Source organism: Monodelphis domestica, chromosome 2 (assembly GCF_027887165.1).
Source record: "Monodelphis domestica isolate mMonDom1 chromosome 2, mMonDom1.pri, whole genome shotgun sequence".
In the NCBI taxonomy this organism is placed as follows: Eukaryota; Metazoa; Chordata; class Mammalia; order Didelphimorphia; family Didelphidae; genus Monodelphis; species Monodelphis domestica.
The window spans coordinates 321,588,348-321,612,510 of record NC_077228.1 but is presented as its reverse complement, the minus strand read 5'-3'; the positions used below and the strand labels follow the sequence as shown (position 1 = coordinate 321,612,510).

Sequence of the window (24,163 nt, the reverse complement as noted above, 5' to 3'; positions counted from 1 at the left end):
AATTAAAATACATAGGAATACAAAAGAAACTAAAGTCTAATAAATGTGATAATATCATTTTTTTCCTCTCCAACTTCATGTTTCCCTTGAAATCTATCCTTGGATTCTGAGAATTTGTAAGTAATTCTGTTATAGATGATATTACAGTAAAATTAAATTAATTAGGATTACATGAGAAATCTGGGCAGCCTAGTGGATAGTGCCCGGCATGGGGTCATAAAGACTCATCTTCCTTGCTAGTTGTGTGACCCTGAGCATAAAAATCACATTAACCCTGTTTGCCTTAGTTTCCTCATCTGTAAAATGAATGGAAAACTATTCCAATATCTTTGCCAAGAAGATCACAAATGGGGTCACAAAGAGTCAGACACAAATGAGATGACTAAACAACAAATTTGGGGTCTAAATCTGTGAACCCCAGGTTTAGAACCTCTAGTCAGTACAGAATCTCTAGAGTTTTACAGATAAGAAAATGGACTCACCAAGACGTACTGACTTGCCCAAGGTAACACAAGGTAACAAGCCTAACTGTGTCTAGTAGCTTAAAATTATCTTTTCAAATTTCCTTACATCATTCTTTCTCTGTCCTCCCTACCCCTCATCTGGGGACTGTTTATTTTAATGGGTATTGTGAGAAAATTCCCTCTTTCAATGCAGGTCCTGCCCCTGCTATGTTCCTTATAATCTTAGAGTATTGCCTGGGTTGCCCAAGAGGTTAAATGACTTGCTGAGTGTCAAACAACCTCAGAATACAATTCTTCCTCACTCTGAAAATAATCTATCCATCACACTACACTGCCTCCTCTATTAGTTCTATTGAAAAACCAATTCATATAGTGTGTAAAGGTCATTTTCAGCTGAAGCCGCACACAAATTACCTATTACAAAATCAAAATTAGTGGGGGCCAAAGCAATGCAATTTTACTGTACTCTGTAAATATTTTTAGTGAACTTCTATCAAATGACTCCTACTTCTCTCTGTTGTTCTATTGTCTTTTGTTGTTGTTGTTGAGAAACTGCCTGACCCTTTGGTTTTATTCCTCTATCTGAAAAGCTCATAAAATTATTTAATTAAAAAAAAAAACATTACTGTCTGGAGGCAGCTATGAATCTTTATTTCAAACCCAGAAATAAAAGGAGCTCTCTTTGGTTTTTTGACAAAGATTGTAAATTCTTTAATTCTTTTCTCTATAAACCATTTCATTTATAGGCCTAGTTCAGGGATTAATGGATCATCTAGAATGAGCTATTTCTTGCCTCCAGGTAAAAGTGTTTTTCACTAAAGTTTAATAGTTGGAAAGTGATTCTTAAAGCCTTAATGTTATTAGCACTATTGAAAAAGACGTATTTATTTGAAAAGTGTGAGGAGCTTCTCCCTGTGGAGGTCCCTTTCCAATTCCTCTACAGTTGTTTTTAAGCTTTTAGTAAAGTCTCTCCTGTAGGGGTCATTATCATGAACTTCCTTAACACTCCATCGTTTCCCTTTTTTTCCCCTGGCAAAGGAAGGTGGGCTTGTTCCTGAGCCACTGCACTTTTTGCTAATGGATATATTCATTTTTGAAAGCAATCCAGGTCTCTCAGAGACCTTTGCATTAAATTTTTGGCTCTTTACCAGTTTTTCTCTGATGACATGTGTTCATAGGACATACAAGCTCAGCCAGCCCAAAAATAAACAACAGTACAAACTTATTTATCAAATGAGTCACTGATGTTTGCAGTGCTAACTGGCTTTCTGATTTTGCTATTTTGTTTTTCTCTGTCACTCATGATAATGATATAACTATGAATAATTACAGAAAATATCAAGTTCTGAAAAGTATTGTAAAATACAGTTTGTCAACTTCTCTTTGAGGTGGATATGCATTTTTTTATCTCTCTGCAAAGTTTAGAGAATTAGAAATGAGCTGGAAGTAACCTTGAAGAGAAATACCCTTAAGATACCCCCAGTAAGATCATTATCCTTTCTTTCCTTAAAGACAGCCAGAAGAAAAACTTCAATAATAATGTGTTAACAGTGTCTCCCAAGCCTAATGCTAACATAAATCCTTTCTGATCCTTTCTTGTTTGTCACCCTCTCCTATTTTCTCAGGGAAACTACTGTCTTTGCAATATGCCCTGACTATTTGAAACTAGCCTTCTCTTTCCTAAGCACTTGCCTTTAGACAAAAATACATTTGTTGTTAGACTGGCTTTTCTGAACCCTAAGAATTTGATTTATTACTTAACAAAAGTGTTTGCTTATTAAGAGACTCTTTCTAGATTATATTTCCTTAAGATCCTTTTCTCCTGAGCTTGACTCACTAGAACAAAGACCTATCACTCCCTATCTTGGACTTTCTACTAATTAGGTTTAAGAAAAGAGAAGGATTTATTGAATGAGAATTTGTGGCCATCTTAAATAGGTTGGTTCTTTAATGAAGTTAGTCCAATGACAAATATTCCTTTAGAGATGGAAGGATCTAGAACATAGAGCTAGAGTTAAAGGAAACTTAGAGGTCATCCAGTTCAACCATTTGATTTTATACGTGAAAAGAAAAAGATTAAGTGACTTGCCCAAGTCACCCAAGTGACTTGCATCAGTTATAGTTTAGTTCTGTGTCAGAGGACTAGGTTTGGAGTTGATGCAAAATAAAGTGAAGAGAACCAGGAGTAACAACAGTATTGTGTAAAGATCAGTTGTGAATGACTCAACTCTTCTCATCAATACAACGATCCAAGATAGCTCCAAAAGATTCATGATACTATCCATCACCAGAAAAAGAAATGATGAAATCTAGATGCATATTGAAGCAAAGCGTACTATTTTAACTTTATTTTGGAGAATTTTTTGTTCTGTTTTCTTTTACAATATGTTTTGCATGATGGTACATGTATAACCTATATTAAATTGCTTAGGAAGGAGTTGTGGAGGGAAAGAATTTGAAACTTAAAATTTTTAAAAACACATATTAAAATTATTTTTGCATGCAATTGGGAAAAATAAAATATAATTATTTTTTAAAGACTTGAATTGAATGAAATCCTATCATAGATAATACCTGTGTAACCCTGGGAAAGTCACAATTTCTTTGACTTTCCTCATCTATAAATTTAGAGAATTGGACTCGGTGATCAGTGATCAGTTGTTTTACAACTCTAAATATATTATCCTATGATTCAATAAATATGAACTGATTGGAAAGCATCTATTATTATGTATGGTTAGTGAATGAATGAATGAATGAACGAACAAACGAAGGCATGAAGGGAAAAGCACTATGCTAAGAAAGGGAAATATAATTAGAAAAGCAAGGCAATCTGTGCTCTCAATGAGTACACATTCTACCCCTGAGAGATAATACATATAATACATTGCAACTACAGTCAGATAGAAAGGTCTAGAAAACCTTAGGGTGCAACCCACCTAGGTGGCACAGTAGGCAAAAACTGGGTAGAGACTGGGACCAGAAAGATCTGAGTTCAAATCCAGCCTTAAGCATTTTTTATTTGTATGGCTTTGGGCAAATCATTTACCCTCTATTTACCTCAATTTCTCCAACTGCAAAATGGAGATATCAATAGCACCTACCTTCCAGGGTTGTCATGATGATCACATGAGATAATCGTTGTAAAGCACTTAGTACAGTGCCTGGCACAGAGTAAAGTATATTTGTTGGTGGTGCTGCTGTTCAGTTATTCAGTCGTGTCTGACTTCATGACCCTGATGGACTGTAGTTCTCTAGACCTTTCTGTCCTCTACTATCTCCAGAATTCTGTCCATGCTCATGTTTGTTGCTTCCATAACACTATCTATTCCGCTCATCCCCTGTTGTCCCTTTCTCCATTTGCATTCAAATTTTCCCAACATTGGGGTCTTCTCTAATGATTCTTGTCTTCTCAGTATGCAGCCAAAGTATTTAAACTTCAGCTTTAGGGAAAAGTCTGAATCAGTTTCTATGAAAGTATTGACAGATTTAATTTCTTTAATGTACAGGGGACTCTCAAAAGTCTTCTCCAGCACCACAATGCAAGTGTTGATTCTCTGGCATTCAACTTTCCTCATATCCAGCTCTCACAATTATACATTGCTACTGGAAAAAAACATAGCTTTGATTATCTGGGTCTTTGTCTGCAAGGTGATGTCTACATTTTAGTATGCTGTCCAGATTTGCCATAGCTTTCCTTCCAAGGAACATCATTAAATTTCACAGTTGCAGTAGCCATCTGCAGAGATCTTCGAGCCTAAGAATATAAGAATATTGCTATATAAATGTGAGGTATTATTACTATTGATTATGATGATGATGATGTTGATGTCCTAACATGCTTTCTTTAACATCATCCCCATTGACAGAACTATATTTCTGAGATGGAATAGTTTGACAGTGCCAAGTACTTTGGTGAAGGATAATTTTTTTCCTGGGTTTTCAGAATATTTTAAAAACCACCTGTTCATTTAATCTCTTGTTCTCCATCTGGACAAATACCAACCTAAGCCTTTTTCCTGAGCCAATGAGAAGGAATATTTTTCCAGCTATTGTTATTGCTGTCCACTGCCAGGTGACAACACAGACATGTTGAGACCAAAGGCTGTCTTCTTGGAATATCAGCAAGTCATCATATCAGCAAGCACTTATTAAGCATCTGCTATTTGACAGCCACTGTGTTAGGTCCTATGGAAGCAAAAAAAAAATACTCCCCATCTTCACTGGTCTTATACTCTATCTGACGACACAATATGTCCTATCTATTTACTTCAAAATATATATGAATAGATAGATAGATAGATAGATAGATAAATAGACAGACAGACAGACAGACAGACAGACAGACAGACAGATAGATAGATAGATAGATAGATAGATAGATAGATAGATAGATAGATAGACAGACAGACTATATAGAAAGACATATAGTTAGATAGATGATGGATGTGTGGATGGATGGACAGATAGATAAAGGGATAGACTGACATAAGTGGAGATTTTACCAGGATGACTCAAAATGGTATTTGTCTGTCTTGATGTTTGTAAATCATCCATAAGAGAAATGAACACAAAAAAGGAAATAGATTAACAAAGATCCTGGCCTCAGTGATGAGTAAAAGATTATTCTTTGAACTAGAAATCTGAGTTTGGATCTTAGCTCTGACACTGAATAACAGCTCTATAACCATGACCTCTGAGCCTCATTTTCCTCAAGACTGTAGATCACCTATCCTAAGTATACAATTTTTAAAAAATTATCTTATAAATTTGGTGGAGATTATTCCTCTCAAAGACTTAGCCTCCCCATCTGTAAAATAAGTAAATTGACCTTAACACAAGAATTCCTTAAAATTGGAGGCAAATTTTACTAAGAAAATTGAAGTCATTTATGTGAGCTACCTCTTCTTCCATCCTCCTTATCTCAAAGTTTCTTGACATCTCCTCTTCACTTTCCTTCTTCCCCCTGCCTTTAACAATGAGGCAGCCCTTTTTCTTTCAAAAGCCAAGCCCTTTTCTTTTGCAGTTGATCCCATTCCATTTTGTCTTCTCTTCCACATTGCATCAGCAATTATGTACTAACTTGGTGCTACTGTCTCCTGGTCCTCCTATGTGTCAAAGCACTCCTCCCTTTTTTGCTGACTCATTATCCATCTTTTGCATCTTACTATGAATGTTCCTTAGCTGTATGGGAGCTCTATCTGAATCCCATTTTTTCCTCTTTATATTCTCTCTTGGTAACTTTATAAGCTCATAACTACCCTCTCTATGCAAATGACTTGAAGATATATAATAGATAATGCAAATATATTATATAACAAAGATATCATATATGTATATTTATTTATAGTTTCTCCCTTAAGCTTCCATTCTACATTAGCAATTGTCTATTGGACATTTATTTTAATTTTTTAAATAGTGATTTCATGACCCAAAGTCTTGGATCTTTGAGTTTGTCAAAAACTAGATTACTAGTCATTTAATATTGTGTATTGTGTACCTAATATTCCACTGTTTCACCTCACCACCCTATTTCTTACCTAGTACCAGACTGTATTGATGATTACCTCTGTGTAATATAGTTTGAGATCTGGCATAGTAATGCCACTTTCCTTCACATTTTTTCATTGATCCATTGATATTCATGACTTTTAGTTCTTTCAGATGAATTTTGTTATTTTTTCCAATTCCATAAAATAAATGTTGGTAGCTATTGTACATTTCAAATTGGAGGATATGGGACATCTTAAATTCAGTCTTTCCCAAAACACATTGTCTTTCATCCCACACTCTTCCAAACACCTCTAAGAAGCAACGAGGTAGAGTAATAAAGCTAGAATCAGAAAAATCCAAATCTGACCTTAGACATTTATTAGCTGTGTGACCCAGGGAGATTCACTTAATCTCTGTTTGCCTCAGTTTCCTCAACTATAAAATAGGGTTATTAATAGCACCTACCTTGCAAAGTTGTTGTTAGGGTTAAATGAGATAGTATTTGTGAAAAGTGTTTAGTACATTTCCTGGTATATGGAAGGCCTTAATAAACGATTATTCCCTTTCTTCCCCTATTTTTGTTGAGGACACCACCATCTTTCCAGTGTCCCAGCTTCCTAACTCCATTATTATGGACTTTCTCTTTCTCAACCTACATATTCAGTTTCCAAATAATATCATTTCTACCTTCATTATTTCTTTCAGCTAACCTCTTCTCTTTACTCTTCACTTGGTTCAGGCCCTCTTCACCTCTAGACTATATTATTACATCAGTCTCTTAATTGATCGCTTTTCCTCAAATCACTCTCCATTCCAGTCTATTGTTCACGCTCTTGCTCAAGTAATTTTCTTTAACTGTAGATCTGGCCATATGACAATCAACACTAATGGCTTTATTGCCTCTAGGGTCAAATATGAAGTCATCCTTTTAGCTTTTAATGCTCTGCACAACCTAGCTTCAACTTATCTTTCCAGCCTCATTGGTTATTATTGCTCACTCCACACTCTATGATAGAATCAAACTGACTTTCTCTTCCTTCATCACATGACACTCCATCATCCTTCTCTATGTCTTTCCACAGTTGGTCTCACATGCCTGGATTGAACTCCCTCCATACTAATAGTTCATTAAGTCCTTCTCTTCCTTTAACATTCAGCTCAAGGATGATTTTTTGCATGAAATCCTTCCCATTCCCCATAACCATTAATTAATGCTCTCCCTCCTGGACTACCTTGTATTTAACTTCTTTGAATATATTTGGCTTTAGTCAACTTCTGGTTTTAATGGATCTATTCCTATGTTACATGATTTCTTCATCATTAGAATTTAAGTTTCTTCTGAGTAGGGATTATTTCATTCTTTGTATCCCCAGCACATAGCATAGTGCCTGGCTCATGAGTTCTTAAATAAACTTGTTGGTTAACTTTATTATTGATTATCTCTTTAACTTCTCTGGCATCTGTCAAAAGAAAATAGTGGTTAATTTTGGTTTGACTTGTGTTGCCTAAAACTTGATGTTGTATATCTGTACTTCACAAACAAAAAAAAAGGAATATTTATAGCAAAATTCAAGGAAATATTAGAACATCAAGTAATAATATATTATCTTGGAGATTGGAGAGTATAATTTGATCTCTAGAGAACTAGTTTATAACCATTTGGATATGAAGAAAAGCTTTAGTCTGACCTTCTGCAACCTCTCCTTGACATTGATGTACATTTTTAAAGCAACGAATGATAATGTAATTTTATACTAGAAGGGCATAGCTTAATGGAAAATGAGATAGGTACAATTCCTAAACTAGAGGTTTTTCTAGACTTAAGTCCAAGTGAGAGGCAGAGTAGAAAAGTGGATAATAAAGCATGATAGCTTGAAGGCTGATTTTAGAAGCCAAAAGAAGTGAGTTCAAGCCCCACTTCGCATACATATTGGTCATATGACCCTGGATAAGCCCCTTGAACTATCAGTGCTCCCCAGGGAGCTCTCTATAATTATAAATTTCAGATCAAATATTGATTTGGGTGAGTAGAGGAAGTTCCTCACCAGAAGCTCATATTGATTAAATCACAGGTCTAGTAAACAGAGAGATAGATTAGAGAACAAGAGAGAAATGACAGATAGAGAGAAAAGAAGAAGAAGAAGAAGAAGAAGAAGAAGAAGAAGAAGAAGAAGAAGAAGAAGAAGAAGAAGAAGAAGAAGAAGAAGAAGAAGAAGAAGAAGAAGAAAGAAGAAGAAGAAGAAGAAGAAGAAGAAGAAGAAGAAGAAAGAAGAAGAAGAAGAAGAAGAAGAAGAAAGAAGAAGAAGAAGAAGAAGAAGAAGAAGAAAAAGAAGAAGAAGAAGAAAGAAGAAGAAGAAGAAGAAGAAGAAAAAGAAGAAGAAGAAGAAAGAAGAAGAAGAAGAAGAAGAAGAAGAAGAAGAAGAAGAAGAAGAAGGAAGAAGAAGAAGAAAGAAGAAGAAGAAGAAGAAAGAAGAAGAAGAAAGAAGAAGAAGAAGAAGAAGAAGAAGAAAGAAGAAGAAGAAGAAGAAGAAAGAAGAAGAAGAAGAAGAAGAAGAAGAAGAAGAAGAAGAAGAAGAAGAAGAAGAAGAAGAAGAAGAAGAAGAAGGAAGAAGAAGAAGAAGAAGAAGAAGAAGAAGAAGAAGAAGAAGAAGAAGAAGAAGAAGAGAGAGAGAGATTTCAGGCAGATACAAAATTTATTATATTTATGAAATATACATTAATGTTTTCTTATATTTAAAAATCCAGTCTGAGCCTAAAGCGGAGATTCCTAATGCTTTTTTTTTGCATGTGTCATAGGCACTTTGTAATAAATAGATAATCTGTGTAACTATTTCTAGTTGTAGTAACTGGATACTCTGGTTTTGCTAGAGAGCTACTATGGGGACACTTGTGAGTGCCTAGTTATATTGGAGATACTACTACCAGGGGAAACCTCAAGGTGCCTAGTTGTTATAATGGAGATAGAAGTACTTCTTCAGAGATGGCGAGATAGTGAGAGATAGAGAGATACTGCTATAGGGGGTTCTCTCTGGGGTTGCCTATTGATCCCTCTTGATAACTAATAAATCAAGATATTTCCTACCCTCTTCCTCCCTTCACCTCCCTTAAACCACTTTCTTCTTGAAGCATTTTGACTTCTCCCCTCCCCCCCCCCAGTAGACTGTGAGATTTATGAGGAAAAACTCCTTTCTTTTCCTTTCTCAAGTAAAGGGGATTTATTGGGAACAACAGGAATGGGATTGAGGTGAGAGGGATAGGGGTGTCCCTAATCTATAAGAAGGATTGAGAGGATTTTGGGAAATACCAGTCTTGTCACAGCTATGACACAGAGACCATCAGAGAGATTGAGGACAGCTGTTAAATCTTCTTTCTTCTTCATTTACAAAAAGCCATCAACAAAAGTTAATTTCTTCTCAGCCAAACTTCAGAAGTCCCCCCCAAAGGCCCTTCAAGCTAGGACAGACAAAGCCAATCTCCTCCTGGTCAGGAACCCCAGAGAAGAGGTTTCTCCCTTGGTCAGTAAACCTAGAGCCAAAGTCTCAGTTCCCTCCCCTGGCCAAGTCCAACTGCCTTTTCTGGGAACCTTCTGTTTTAGAATGAATACCTTGATTGACAAATCAGGTCCTTTACTTTGGTTTACATGCTTGGCTTGGTTTATAAATCCTCTCTTTCTTCATGCCTCTTCCACAACTTCTGACAATCTCATGAGGTCTTTCTTAGAATGATGTTTTTAAAGGCATGGAACAAAATATGTAGGATTATAAAGTAAGCCATTATTTTGAAATACAATTATTGAAATATTATGTAAAACCAAGTTCAAGTTGGAAACTAAAGTGATGTCCATCAATTGATGAATGGCTGAACAAGTTGTGGTATATGATTGTAATGGAATATTATTGTACCATAAAAAATGACAAACAAGATGATCACAAAAAGACCTGATAAGAGTTATATGAATGATGTAAAGTGAAATGAGCAGTACCAGGATAACATTGTGCACAGTAACAACAATGTGTGATAATCAAATGTGAATGGTTTATTTATTATCAACAAGGCAAGGTCAACTCCTAGAGACTCATGACAAGATAAAGGATATCTAGCATCAAAGAAGGGATAGATGGAGTCTAAATCCAAATTGAAATATACCATTCCTCCTTTTATTTCCTCCATGATTTTTTTCTATTATAAGCATTATATGTCCTGTTTCATAACATGATGAACGGGAAAATATGTATTATATACTAATATATGTATAACACATATATATATATATATATATTATATTGCCTGCCTTCTTGGTAAGGTGGGAAAAAGTGAGGCATAGATTTTTAAGCATAGCTAACATTTCTCTTGGATAAGCATATTTATTATAATTTAATTCGTGTTTATAACAAATCATATAGCATCATTACATTTTTCATGTATAAACATATCTGTGTATAAATATTATATGTTTATATACATATATTTATATATATACACATACCTAAACCTATACATACATACATATGTGTGTGTGTATGTATAAAACAAGTTTACAGACTCCACTGAAATCTATCCTTAGGCATCCATTGGCCATGGGTTAAGAATCCCTGACCTAGAGGAAACTGCCAGGGTAAAGAAGCAGGTGCTTTCTGTAGTTGGGCCAACTGTTGAGTGATCAGTAGCCACTGCATCAGTTCTTTTCCTGGAAAGGGTACTTAACTAAACCTCCTAGAGATAGATGTGTTTATCTCTACTCTTGCTACCTACATTTATGTCTGGGGATCCAAACCTTCATTTCAATAAAAATGTGTTGAAATTGACACATGAGATCTTTAGATCAATGGGAAACTTTTGAAGTCAGGTAATAACCAAGGAGGTCATTGTGAAGAACTTTTAGACATTTAAACACTGAGAAATAGATTCAAATTTACAAGTGCCTGGAAATATTTTTTGATGAAGATTTAGGAGAATCATTTTATCAAGAGAAATTACAGGGAATTGTAAAGTAGGTAGACTATAGGAAAAAGCTTCTTTTTTTATTTGTACTGCAATTTGAAATGATGGGAAGAGATACAACAGGAAAAGATCATGTAGATTAGTAGAAAGAGCACTGGATTTAAAAATCAGAAGACCTGGGTTTGAATTCCAAATCTAATGCTTGATGATTTTGGCCAAGGCATTTTACCCATCTCATCCTCTGTTTCAAGCTTTAAATCCAATGATCAATTTCTCTGTATACTAACATAGGTCCAGAGCTATAGGTCAAGCAAATCTATATAGGCTTCCACTCAACTCAAATTGACCTTCTAAGTTACCAATGATATCACAACTACCACGTTATATAGATTTTTCTGTCTTCATCCATCTTAACTTCTTTGCAAGATTCAACTCTTTTAATCACCTTCTCTTCCTTGATACTCTCTTTTCATTGACTTCATTAAATTGCTCTGTCTTGATTCTCCTCATTTGTCTGACTGATCTTTCTCAATCTCTTTTGAAGATTCATCATCTATATTACTTCCTCAAAATGTAGGTGTTTCCTATGGATATATCATGAATTATCTTCTCTTCTTTCCCTATATTCCTACATTTAGTGAATTTACCAGTTCTCATGGGTTTAATTATCATCTTTATGCATCTGACTTTCATAGATATCTCTATATTGAAGTCACTGTCTCCTTTGAGCTTAAGTTCTGCCACCATTTTCCCCTTTTGGATATTTTGTACTAAATATTCTCAAATTCAATATATCTCAAATAAAACTCTTCTTTCCTCCCAAACCTATGTCTCCTCAAAAATTTCATATTCTGTTGAGGATACCATCATTCTTCCAATCATCCAGCTTTGAAGTTTCAGTAGTGTTTTCCTCAACTTTATATTTACTCACCCTCTATATCTAATCTGTCCTCAATTCTTTTCAATTCTACTTTCATCATTCCTCTAGTTTCTCTCCTCTTCCTTATACCCACCCACATCCCACCCTAGTTCAGGTTATTATCACTTTTAATTGTACTCTTGTAGTAATCCCACACAGCCTTAGGGGAAACATAGTCATGTTTTCAGGAAACAATCAGTAGAAAGGGAGAGATTGAGGATAAGTGAGAGAATAGGGATGATGGAGGGAGAAATTTTCTGGAAAAGATGGGACAGAATAGGATCACTTGTGTAGGTAAAGGGATTTGCTTTGATAAGAAGAGTAATCACTTCTTAATTGATTTTCTTTGTTGTAAGAGAAGTTTCTTTGGGATAGGTATATGTTGTTAAGGAATTGTGAATTCATGGCAACAGAAATATTGTTTGAATAATGACTTGAGCATATAAACCTCCAGAAAAAAACTGATAAGTAAAACTAAATTAGACATAGTTTGTGCGCGCACACACACACACACACACACACATATATACATATATATGTCAAATGGTGCCTACTCTAATGGGTTGAGAAGAAGGAAGGAGGGAGTTACTGGGTATTTTTATATTTTTATTTTTATGAGTACTGTGTATAAAATACCTGGGTATTTAATGGTACAAATAAATAAATTTAAATTTTAAAAGATGACATGAAAAACAAAGTGATATAGTTCATCAAAATTATTTTTAGATCCTTTTAAGTTTAATATTTATGCAATTTCTTTGAAAACATGAACAAAATGGTATTATTTGGAAAACAATATTCAATTTAAATAGAAATAACTTATACCAAATAGTATTAATTGTTTCTTCCTTTACCCCAGTTCATTCTGCCACCATAATTTGTAATTTAGCAAAATGCAGTGGTGGGAAGTTTCAATTAAAATACTTACCTTGAATATTCAGGCAACATTTTAAAAATTATTCTCTAAATCAAAGAAAAGGAAAAATCTATGAAATAAGTGCATAGAAATAAAACTCATTAATTCAATTTTTCACAAATTAAAATTATTCCTTGTATATAAAAGATTTTAACAACAAAACCCTCCAACAATGTGCCACCCACATGGCACTCAACATGCCAGTCACCCTGTTGGCAAGCACATTCAAGGAAAATGTTCTAAGAAAAACACCCAAGGAATAATTTTCTCAGACCAAAGAGTGCTTTTAAAAATTTTTTTATTTGTGCTATGTGGGGAAAAACTTGGAGAAACTCTTGTAATCAGTGTTTGAAAGTGACAAAAAAATGGCTAATTTGACTTCCCTAAGTCTTCTTGGAGGTTCTTGCCCACACTCTAACTGTGTTTGATTATCTCAGTCTTTCTATTCATGGTTAAAACCATAGTGTGAGTTCATGTTCAATCTTAGTGGGAAGTAGGGATATAAAAAGGAATGAGGATAAAGAGCCCAAGTGTGCTGTCAGAGGTAAGCTGGGAAACAACATATACGAGTTCACATAAATACTTACCACTTATAGCCAGCTTTTTAAAATCATGTCACTTAAATGAAAGAAGTGGCTTCAATTGAGAACATAATAAACATATATCATGAATAAACCCCCCAAATGGGCTCATTTAGACATGTATATATGGGAATCATTCCAGAACTTTGTATACTCCTTTGGAGCTCTTGTCTCCCTTTGCCATTTTAACTGTCATCTATAGATGAAGAGGACACAAATCTTCACCCTTAGGAAAGGTTTGGTACTCATAGAAGCCTAAAGGAGGTGTTAGCTCTGCCCAACTTGTCCATTATGGAAGCTCTCTGTGAAGTAGCCTGAGATAATTTGTTTGTGTGACCCAACCCAGCTGCCCTGGGAAAAAAAGATGGAAAGACAACTTGAAAGAGATAATACCTTTCTGAACCCCTAAAAGACTCAGCTTAAGTGGCAAATGTAACATTGGGGTACTGAGTGAGGGAAAAGATGGAAATTGCTAAAGAATCACCATTTTAATTCAGAACTTGATTTCATTGTTTTGGGAAATTCCCTGGTAAGGAAACTCATTTTACCAAAACAAATAGACAACTATACTTGACATTGTAATTTTAGCTGCCTGGAACATTGAGAAGGGACGTGACTTGACCAGACTCACACTGACAGTATATATTAGCAGCAGGATTTGAACTCAGCTCTTCCTGACTATTGTTAGATCTCTATTCACTACATCATTATAGCTCTAGCCACAGCTAACTCAAAGTGTAGAGATATGTTCTTAGAGCCACTTTAAGGGGTTCTCTTCTCTGTCAAAGATGAAGTTGTGAATCCTGTTTGTAAAGCAGCAGGCAATTTTAAATGGGGAGAAGGCATTTAATATCCCCTAGGAAACAAAGAGCTGTAAGACTATTAGCAGAGTCTGTATCATCCAGCTGACAGAGCACTGGCAACTCAAGCTGGTGGAGAGCCAAACAACATAAAGTGACGAAGCACAGTCATCAGTGAAGAAGGACCAGCAACACTCACTGAGACCAGAGAAAATTGAAAGATATGGAAAGGACCCACAACTTCAGTCAGGAACTGAGGTTAGCAGTAGCAGAAGAGCTGTGAATTTCTGAAAAAATCAATAAAGCCTCCAATACTCATAGGGAGGAAGAGTCTTTCCCATTGTCCCTTGTTAGAGCCATAGCCAAGTAAGGAAAGAAAGCTAGGAGGTCCTCAGAGGAAAGGAGAATTCTTCCTCTCTTTATGTCCTGTGATGTCTTTTTATATCTTTTACTATGGAAATAAAATTATATTTATGTGTGTATGAGGTGTTCAGGGAGGACTAGAACCAAACCTCTAGGGTAAGAACTTACCAAGCACTTTTCCAGGTTGTTCATCCACCTTTGGTGTCTACCTTTTACCTCACTCTCACCTGTGGCTCCAAAAATCTGTAACATGTGCAGCAGCCACAGCCCAGTACACACAACTTGGCAAATGAGTTAAATCAGGTTGAGGGTAACCAATGGACTGCAAACCCATTGGGGATTTAGAAGGGCATCTACACCCAAGCACGTAAGGACTTCACCTGGCAGAATGGAAGAATGAGAACAGTTTGTTTCATTGGTCATGAAGTTGACTGAAACAAATGTTATGGAATACTTAGAGCTTAGACAGAATTCAAAGATACTATCCACTGCATCCCAGATCATTGCCAGTCACCTTGAGCTTTGTCCTGATGAAATACTTCAATATTCTGGAAGAAAGAGTGAAGCCAACAACTTTGTATAATTCTGCATCACTTAAATCCAATTCACATTCAAGTCAAGCCACCACCCATTATCCTTGATTTCATTTATTCTCTTCAAAAATAAATGATAAACAACAATTCTTTCTCTTCAGAAAGAATAAAGGCCAGTGGACATATCTGTCTGCTAGCTAATGGGAGAGGTGGGGTTAGAAGGGTCTAGCAGATTCCAGGAATACCATGGAAGCTTTGTTCTTTCCTTTACTCTTGAATTAGACATATTGGGCTAAAATTAAATCTATTTGTCCCTCCTTAACCCCCTCCACATAAGTTTTTCTGATCTACAACATAAATATAGGTTCAAAAGGAAAATTACTTATCTTGTCATTCTTGGGAGAGGGGAAGATATTGTTGTTTATGTGTTCAATCATATCTGACTTTTTTTTTACTCCAAGAACCATCACCTGTCAGTCCTTTCTATCCTTTACTATCTCCCAAGTCTATCCAAACTTATATTCATTGATTCTATAACACTCTCTCTCCATCTCAACCTCTGTCATCTCTCTCCTTTTACCATTAATCTTTCCCCAAATCAGGGTCATTTCCAATGAGTCCTGTCTTCTCATTACGTGGCCAAAATATTTAAGCTTCATCTTCAATATTTGTCCTTTCAATGAATTAATTTATTTAAATATTGATGTATTCTATATCCTTCCTATCCAAGGCATTCTCAAAATTGTTCTCCAGCACAACAATTCAAAATCATCAATTCTGTGGCACTCAGCTTTCCTTAAAGTCCAACTCTCACAACCAGATATTAGTACTAGAAAAACCATAGTTTTGACTATATGAGCTTTTGTCAGCAAGGTGATGTCTCTCTTTTTAGTATGCTGTCCAAATTTGTCAAATCTTTCCTTCTAAGAGCCAACCCTTTCTAAATTTTGTGCTTGAAGTAACTGTCTACAGTGATCTTTGAGTCCAAGAATTTAAAATCTAATGCTGTTTCCATTTCTTCTCCCTTTATCTGTCAGGAAGTGATGAGACAAATAACCATGATCTTAGTTTCTTTAATATTAAGCTTCAAACTAGCTTTTACAACCTCCTCTTTCACCCCCCATCAAACAGCTTCTTAAATCTTCTTCAATTTCTGCCACCAGAGTAGTATCATCTGCATGTATGAGATTGTTGATATTTCTCTGAGCAGCCTTAATTCTGACTTTTGATTCATCCAGTCTGGCATTTCACATGATGTACTCTGCATATAAGTTAAATAAATAAGATGGCAATATGCATCCTTGTCATACTTTCTCAATATTAAACCAATCAATTGTTCCATGTTTGATTCCATTGCTTCTTGATGCAAATACAGGTTCCCCAAGAGACAAGTTAGAAGATCTGGTAATCACAACTCTTTAAGGACTTGTCATATTTTTTGTTACTGTTGAAGGATAGCCTTTAGCTTATACTCAGCAGCTTAGTTCTTTCAACAAAACAAACCTCAAGCAAAAATCAAAACAGCTTTACAGATTAGTATACACCAAACAATACACAGAAGTGGATGAGCTCTTTAGCTGGGAATGAGATGAGATCTCAACTCAAACCAAGAAGGAAAAAACACTTTTATCCATAAGGATTTTATTTTATCAGTCTAGAATTTCAAGTGAGTGCAGAGAGATATGATGGAGTCTGATGCCAATATCTATCTATTATGTCCCTGTCTTTCTCTTTCTTCTCCTCTCTACAGTATTCTCTATTCACTTGTCTCTTCCAAGGACTTTCTGGAGTCTACCTTGCAAGTCCCTTATGCAGGTATGTCACACTGACTTCACCGTTTTCTACCCTAATCTGGAATTATGTCTCTGTTAACACAAAATACTTCAAGCTTAAGTTAAAACCTAGTAACGTGTTTTAAAACTTTGGGAACTTGAATGAGAAGGTAACTAGTAGGCTTTAGGACAGTGCCAGAGGCTGAAGTTCACCCAATTAGAGGCAACTAATCAGATATATGAGTATACTCTAAACTAGCTATTATTCTTGAAGTTCCTTCCAATTAAAACATCCTCTTAGGCTACGAATAAATGAAAAAAGCATTTATAAAGCACTTCACTATACACCAGACACTGTCCTAAGATTTGGGAATACAAATACCAAAAATAAAAGACCGTGCTTGGTCAAATGAAGCCTACATTCAAATGGAGGGAGTGATGGCCAAGGAAGGGAGGTTTGGTTTGGGAAATCAAAGGATTCAATCAAATGGAGTCATAGGACAATAGATTGGCACACCTTTTCCAAAAACAATGATACTAGTGACCTACTTGATGTAGTTACTTGACTACTTGACTACTGTTCCCAGAGCAAGAGGCTGGGAGATTATATATGCTCACAGTGTTTGTGAAGTAAGTTAGCTTGGGAGGAATGACTGAATTGGCATCTGAAGCATACTATAGTCTGATGTAGGATAGATGAAATGGACTAAGTAAGTATGCACTTAACAAATTGAAGTATAATTTTCTCACTTTATTTTTCTTGCTTTTTGTGACATGACTAATATGGAAGTATGAATGGCATGAATTAACATGTATAATGGGCATTATATTGCTTGCTTCTCTGTGGGCAGGGAAGAAACTAAAGGAAGAGAGAAAATTTAGAATTCAGATTTTTAAAAATATGTAATAATAAATAAATAATACAATTTAAAAAAAAAGATGTTTGTGCTCAGTCACTAGTCAAGAGAGTTCAGTATCAAAGGAGGAATGCCATAGCCAAGTGGATTAAATTTCCAGAGGTCATGGCTTCTGATGATCCATTTTGGAGGTTGCTGGTCCTAGTGGAGAAAAGTAGGGCAGATGGCAAGATGGCCTGAGTGAACACCTGGTTGGTATTTAAATTTTTTTTCTGGTCAGTTAATTGGATAAGTTTATACTCAGTTACCAGTCAAGACAGTGCAGAAACAGGAGATCAAAAGTATGAATGTGATATATTTTTTCCCAAAGTTCTCCTTCTATAGACCTTTCTTCTGAAGAGTGGAAAATACAAGACTAAAACCAAAGACCTAGTGGATATTTCCACTTGAATGTACCAATATTATCTCAAACTCAAAATATCTATAACCAGCCAGTCAGTTGGTAAATGTTTTCAGACACATAGTAGGCACTTAATATGTGTTTATTCATTGATTATTAAACACTTACTATGTGCCAGTGCCAGTTACTCTGCTGAATCCTAAATATGAGAAGGCTTATGTGAAGTGATGAACAATGAAGAAAGTAAAGTCAAAAGAATAATATATACAATGATTGTAATTACATAAATGTTAGCAATATTAAGCCATGAAAAAATGGTCAAATACAATGGGAAATGTTGCTAATTTATTATAATAAAAGCATATGTTGAAGCAAAGCAAGAAAAAACACAGAGCCATTGTCCTAAAATTTATATCCTAATGGAGGAGACAACACAAAAATAACTATGCACATGACATATATTTATGGTTTTTTTTTTACATTTTTACATGTTTTTTTTTTACATTTATGCAATGTAAATTTGAGGCAATCTTGGAGGGAAGTCACTAGCAATTGATGGGAAAAGGGGGACCTAGAAAATGATATTTGAGCTGAGTCTTGAAGGAAACTAAGAAAACTAGGAAATAGAGGGGTAGAGGAAGAGATTTACAGGCATGAGAGACAGTCAATGCAAAGGTACAAGGAAAAGAGTTGGAATGTTGTGTAAAGGAAATGTTCAATAGGTCAGATTAGTTGGGTTGTAAAGAAAGAATTGATAAATAGAAATAAGTAAGACATAGTTTTAGATACACACACACACACACATATATATATACATATATAGTCAAATGATGCCTTCTCTAATAGAAGAAGGGAGGGAAGAAAGGAGTTGCTTGGGTATTTTAATATAACAAACAAACAAATAATTTAAAATTTAAAAATATGTGGAAGATAGTAAAATATGATAATAGAAAAGGAGAAAGGGCCAGATAGGTTATTATGAGCATACATAACTGAGTTGCTTTTATCATATGTTCAAAGACAAGAAGAAACAGCATTTCATGGAGACATTTGGTCATTTTTTCTTACTGTTCTCACAAATGCCAGCAGACAACAATAAAAATAATGGAAAATCATGTTCTAACATCTGTTACATAGGATTAAAAAGTAGAGAAATTCTATGAAAAACTGAGTTTCAAAATCAAATCAAAATACTTTCTGATAGAGAGGTTATAGAATCATATTCAGAAAGATACTTATTTTGGGACTTGGCCTATATGGTTATTTGACTAAAGTTGACTATACTTATTGGCTACAAAGGCTTTTTTTCTTTTTAAGAAGGAAGAAAAATAAATGTTTATTAATTGAAAAATATAAAATTTAATTATAAAATTATTTTTAAAATATTCCTTGATACTCTGGAACTTCAATGGAAAACCAAGAACAAAGGAAAATAGCAGAAACTATATTGAAAAATATGATTAGGAATTCAGAAAAAAAGACGCCCCAGAATAGAAGACTAAGAAGCTTCATTCATATACATAATAAGTGCTTTCTTCAGAATACATTTAGTAAGAAGGCAATGTATAAATGGTGAAAACCAAATATTTTTAATGCAATTGACTGCATATTAACAGAAAGGAAAGTGGTCATTAATGTGGGAGTTATACCTAAATCGGTTGTCTATATACAGCCAAACCAATGAATTGTTAGAGAAAAGGTCAAAAGCAACAATAAAGTAGAAGCCAGAATAAAGAGTAAAACACCAATTGTGATTACATCTCCCACATGACTTGTTTAATAAGTCATTGATTTCAGAAGATGGGAAATAGACAAAAATGGAAACAACAACATATTTTCTTACAAACTTTCAAATGATGAGGGAAAAAGTCACCCCATGAGCCTGAAAGAACCTAGAAACCTCCTCCTCCAGTGAATACTTGATCTCCCTGTCAAACACAAAGAGACATGGTAGTCAATTCCAACATGATTTAAAAGCACATATTCATTAAAAATTTTTATCTATGTATTTGTTACATTAAAGTACCCAGCTATCTACCTCCCTCTATCTCCTCCTCACACTAGAGAAAGCATCAATAGACAAAAAGTTATGTGTGTATATATAAAAATGTCTTGCTTGTTTTTATCAGTTGTTTCTCTGGAGGTGGACATACACAAATTATTCTTCAAACAATATTTATGTTGCTTTATATAATTTTCTTGGGGTTATGTTCATTTTGCTCTTCACAATGTAGGTCTTTCCATTTTTTTAATTAACCTGCTTTGTCATTTCTTAAAGCTTGGTAGTATTCCATCATAATCATATGCCACAACTTGTTAGATATTAATTTGAAAACCATCATGGCAGAATATGACAGAAGATTTCAAGCTGCCCCATAAAGCAGTAAAAATAGTTCACAGAAAAAAGTGCTTAGTATGAGGTCCATCTAATCCAGATAATCCTTACAATATTCTTAGATGAAACTGGAAGAACAGCAAATAAATGGGTATGAACTGAAACAGATCAGCTGGCATTTCAATGGGGCTCCAGTCTTATCCATAGCAATAAAAGAACAAACCAATTTGGATTCTAATACCTCTCTCTGTACCTGATGATGAATTGGTAATAATATTTGAAGATATGAAGTTGGGAAGGAAAGTCAGACATAAATATACAGAATAACTTCATAGTAGAAGCACCACATTTTTAATATTTTACCAATTACATATAATAACAAATTTCCACATAATTTTTCCTGTTATATGATTGAACTTACCTCCCTCCCTCCCTCAATTCCCTTTCCCCTCCCAGTGCTGCAGGCTGTTCGATCTGTGTTATACATGTATTATCATTCAGAAAATATTTCCATGTTGTTTATTTTTGTGAGTAATCTTATAAAACCAAAACCCCAAAACACAAACCCAAATAAACAAGTGAAAAATCGTCTGCTTTCCTATGTTTTCTTACTCCAACAGTTCTTCCTCTGGAGATATATAGCATTCTTGGTCATAAGTTGCTTAGAATTGTCCTGGATTGCTGATAGTAGCTAAGTTTACCACAAATGATCATCCCACAATATTGCTGTTACTGAAACAACACATTCTTAAAGGGATTCTGGGACTGATTTTCAAGATATATCCAAAAGGAAAAGAATATACAAGAAAGAGAAGGATCTCAGATAGTAGAAGAGCAAGAAGACTTGGCAAATTCTGACGTAGGTATTCTTTCTTACAACTATAAAATTTTTAGTCATGCAACTCACTAAGAAGCATAAAGAAGATAAATTCTCATTATATGTGTTGTCAAAGGATTTTTTAAAGCATTCAACTTAGTACAACAAAATGCAGTCACATAGGCATTTCTCAAATATGATGTCTTCTACTCATATGGGACAAAAAAATTTAAATAATTTAAACTGAAAGTAATTCATTGACAGAAGTGACTACAGAATAAGACTATGTTAACTTTGTTTTGTCATCTACCAAACAAGAAAGTTCTTTTAGGCCAGCATTTCACACCACATAACAAAGTAAGTTAAAATAAATAAATTATCTAAATTTTAAAAGTCATACCATAAAAAAGTTTAAAAGGAAATGGAGGGTTATATTTTTCACACTTGTAGTTAAAAGATGAAATTCTTACCAGCTTCAGCAGAAAAATAAAATAACATATATGGACTATGAAAAAATGAAGGGGATTAACACAAATAATTATAAAGAATCTTAAAAAAGAATAAAATGCAAAGATTGAGGAAACTCACTTTATTATATATCTCTAGTAAAAGTTCAGCATCCAAAACCTATTGAGAAGTGATAAAAATCTATGTTAGTAAAGGCAATTTCCTGATAAAGTGGTCAGAAATTTTGAATAGTCTTTTATGAAAAGAAGAAATAAATTTTTAAAAATCATTTGAAAAATGCTTAAGCTAATAATCTAAGAAATGTAAATCAAAATAATTTTGTATTACCTCACAGCTATCAAATTGGCAAACATGCTTTTAAAAAATACAGAAAAAATCATTGTTGGCAAGGCTTTTCAAAAACAGATATTCTAATTCTCTACTGGTGGTACTGTAAGTGGGCCCAAACATTTTGGAAAACAATTTAAAATTATGTGAGAAAAATTAACAAAGCTATTTGTACTCTTTGACCCAGAGAGTCCAGTATTGAATTTATAACTGAAAAAGGATGATGACAAAAACAGAAAAAAAAATTATTCAAAAATTTTCATTGCATTATGATTTGTAATAGCAAAAAATTTGCAAGCAAACTTCCCAATGATTGGAGAATACCTGAATAACTAGCGGTATGTGATTATAATGGAATATAATTGCTCTGTAAGGAATGACAAATATCAAAAATCAAAAACAATTTGGGAAGGCTTGTAAATCAAATACAATGGGATATGTTGCTAATCTAGGAAAATAAAAGCACATGATCTCTCTTTAACAAAATTACTAACATAAAGTTACATGTGTTACATATGGCAATCACTTTTATTCTGTATTGACTAATTTTAGAAACTACTTTGGGAGCTTGTGGAGGTTCGTAGATGGAGTCAAATTTATAAAAAACAAAACAAAAAGTTCAACAAAGTATTACTTTCAAGTAGGTATTTACATTGTTGGAAGATCTATGATTAATACATTTGTTTGCCAGTCATGGAAGTGATGATTTGTTGAGAGATCAAAGTGGAAAAGAATTCCAACTCCCTTCTCCACCTTTCCTCTCCTCTCTCTACTCTTAATCCTTCTTCCTATAGATATAATTTTAAATTTCATTTTTATTAACATGTTGCATTTATTCTGCTGCTATAGTTTTTCTTTTTTAATAGCTTTTTTTCTTTTTAGTCAATCTCCTCTTCTTGCTGAAGAAACAACTTTTTCTTTTCAAGTTAGAATCCCCTCAATATGGCAGAGGGATTCATATATGCATTGACTTGGCCATGAGCCTTCTAAGTTCTCTTGGGTATTAGGAACTTTGTTGCCCTATGTATGCTCTCTGATTTGAAAATCCACATTGAAATTCCTAAATTCTGAATTGCTTTCTTCATTTTTCAGCACATGCAGTAATAATAACTCTTTTGGAGTCAACAGTCCCACTGTAGAGATGGAAAAGAACACACTGTTTTCTTATTGTGACATCTTTCAATACTTGGTAGTTTATAAAGTACACATGCCCCTTATAGCTTGGGCACTGATCCAGTTGAAACTACATCAGTGTAAGAAATTTGAACAATTTGACTTGCATGATTTGGGGTGGACATAGATTGTGCAGATCAAGTAAGATGAGCTCAATTTTTTAATATTATGTTAGGGCTATATATGGGAAGAGGAAGATCATGGATGGACTGTGACATTGACTAAAAGGAATGTAATCTTATTGATATCTGCCCATCACTTGTATTCACTTGGCCTCATTACATATGTCTTCCCATGTTTCTTTTAAATTACTCTTATTTGTCATTTCATACAGCATAACAATATTTCTTTCCATTCATATAGCACAATAATGAACATTTGTCAAATTGAATTTAATTGATTCATCTGTCATCCTTTATTCTTGTTATGGGATCATATGTAATTTACCTAAGAGAAGCAGCATAAATAGCATGAATAGAAGAAACAGAACTGGTAAAACATATAGTAGCCTACTGACCTCAACTATACATCTTGCTATTGACTTTTAGGGGTACCTGAAATTTTGAATCCTCTACAATTGTGGTGGTCAGTAACTTATAAATATTAGCATTGCTTAGTAGAGATTATTATTATTTAAAATGGACCTTTTGAGGTTGAAATGAATGCTTTGAAATTATAATGACCAAGTGAGGTCCAAAAAAGAGGTATACGGATATACCTCCCTCCCTTCTTTACAGAGGTAAAGGACTATTGATGGAGAACACTGCAGATAATACAAAGTTTGATTGATTTATTAGTTTTACTGAACTTTCTTTTTCCCCTTTTGTATTCTTTGTTATGAAGGAAGTCTCTCTGAGAACAGGGGCATCAAGAGATATATGGAAAATGATGGCAACAAAAAATTAAAAATGAATGAATGATTTAATGAATAAACAGGCAAATAAATGAACAAATAGGTGGATAAACAAATAGATTAATTGATAGCTAAATAGGCAAATGGGTAA

At 34.4% G+C, this 24,163-nt stretch overlaps 1 pseudogene; it reads right to left on the bottom strand.

Moving 5' to 3' along the window:
- Window positions 1–24,163, bottom strand: part of LOC130456943 (uncharacterized) — a 148,031-nt pseudogene that overhangs the window by 108,387 nt on the left and 15,481 nt on the right.